Source organism: Procambarus clarkii, chromosome 17 (genome assembly GCF_040958095.1).
Source record: "Procambarus clarkii isolate CNS0578487 chromosome 17, FALCON_Pclarkii_2.0, whole genome shotgun sequence".
Taxonomy (NCBI): domain Eukaryota; kingdom Metazoa; phylum Arthropoda; class Malacostraca; order Decapoda; family Cambaridae; genus Procambarus; species Procambarus clarkii.
Window position 1 is genome coordinate 44220072 of NC_091166.1, and position 2375 is coordinate 44222446.

Sequence of the window (2375 nt, forward strand, 5' to 3'; positions counted from 1 at the left end):
GGTTCGTCACCCCCCGAGCGCTCAATGTTACATCTTCCTGCGGTGGCAGCTACAGCCTCGAACCCTTTACTCGGGAAAATACAAATCCCGTGAAAAGAATAGACATGATAAACCTACTATGTGAGCAACCGCGGTTTAGGGGGGGAGACTTGAAACCCTGGCGAGAGAAAAATTACATGGGGGTGTTATGGGAGAAGCTCGAAGCCAAGAAAGTGGCTTCCTTCTCTCAGTTCCATTTTTACCCAAGATGACACTCGCTAAATCACGCCAGTGGAGTTTGACAGGCGGCACCCGGGAGCCTTCATATATTGGAGACCGCCCGACACGCCTATGTTATTCATTCATTCACTCACTCCTGTCACTAGGAGGCATTGATATCTGTGTCTGTCCGTCTCTCTCTCTCTCTCTCTCTCTCTCTCTCTCTCTCTCTCTCTCTCTCTCTCTCTCTCTCTCTCTCTCGTGCTCTTTGGGCAACCTGATGCCTCTGTTCACCTAGCACTAAATAGGTTCCCGGCAGTTTGGCAGGTGTTGAGGGCTGCATTCTAGAGCTGTCTAACTCCCAGGTACCTATTTACTGCTAGGTAACAGAGAACAGAGGCATCAGGGGTGAAAGAAACATTTTGCCCATTTGTCTCCACTTCCACCGGGGGACCGAACCCGGGACCTCAGGACTACGAATCCGAAGCGCTGTCCACCCAGCTATTGGTGCACCCAGAGTGCAGTACCCTACCCCCCCCCCCCCTCCTGACTCTTGCAGTATTTGATAGACTTGAATGACATACAGCAATACGAAACTTGTAAAAATGATTACAGTAGACATCAGATAAGTTATTTAATATTCAAGCTGCAGGCTATAATAGGAGCTGGATTTCAAGACTCGCAAGGGAAGACATGGTGACGGTATGAAAGATACTCTGAGTATTTAGTAAGATGAACTGAAGAAGATTGTCTGAACTAGGACAAGTGGGTTCAAGTGTATCCCGGAACTATGGCGATCGGGGAGGCGTCACACTGGCCGATTAATGGCAAAAGGGGAGCAGGGGCCCAGGAGCTGAATCCACCGATTCATCCATATCATAAATCCACTACAATCCCCCTACACGGAATTGCCTCGCCTCCTATCCCTTGTTCTCTATACCCCTGTCATCGCCTTATTCCTTCCTCTCCCACGCCTCTCCCACGCCTCTCCCACGCCTCTCCCACGCCTCTCCCACGCCTCTCCCACGCCTCTCCCACCTCCCCCGTGTATGATGAACGCCCGCCGGGTTCAGGACTGCTCAATTAACGCCCCTGGGGCAGTGATCAGGGGGGCGAAATACCCTGTGTGGCAGACATATACCTCTCATCCGTCCCTGTCATCCTTAAACGGGGGAGCACCTCACTCCTCCTGCTCCCTCTCTTGTTGATGCTGTTGGCCTCTCGTGTTGCTCTTGTTGATGCTGTTGATGCTGCTGCTGGCCTCTCGTGTTGCTCCTGTTGATGCTGCTGTCCTCTCTTATGTTGATGCTGGTTGAACCTTCCATCTCTCTGCCCTTCATATTGATGATGCTGGAAGAGGAGGAAGAAAAAGAGGAAAGTTGAGATAGACGAAGACAAAAAAAAAGCATTGAAAAGAAAATGGGAAGCGTGATGATTGGGGGGGGGGGAGGTAGGAACAGATGGAGGATGGAGGTAGATAGTAAAGTAGAGAAAGATGGCAATAAGATAGATTTAAGAAGATGGAGCAAAAGATGAACGTAAGAAAGTCTTGTTAAACGAGAAGTAATACCGAAGAGGTGCACAATAGAACGATTGTAGTTGGATTGTTAAACGCGAGGATAGACTATGATAGTTCAACATGAGGATTGACTTGGATAGTTTAACATGAGGATTGACTTGGATAGTTCAACATGAGGATTGACTTGGATAGTTTAACATGAGGATTGACTTGGATAGTTCAACATGAGGATTGACTTGGATAGTTTAACATGAAGATTGACTTGGATAGTTCAACATGAGGATTGACTTGGATAGTTCAACATGAAGATAGACTTGGATAGTTCAACATGAGGATTGACTTGGATAGTTCAACATGAGGATTGACTTGGATAGTTCAACATGAGGATTGACTTGGATAGTTCAACATGAGGATTGACTTGGATAGTTCAACATGAGGATTAACTTGGATAGTTTAACATGAGGATTGACTTGGATAGTTTAACATGAGGATTGACTTGGATAGTTCAACATGAGGATTGACTTGGATAGTTTAACATGAAGATAGACTTGGATAGTTAAACAGGATAGAATTGGGCTGTTAAACGTGAGGATAGAATAGGACTATTAAACGGGAGGACAGGGTTGGACTGTTCAACGACTATTGGGTGAACTGAACG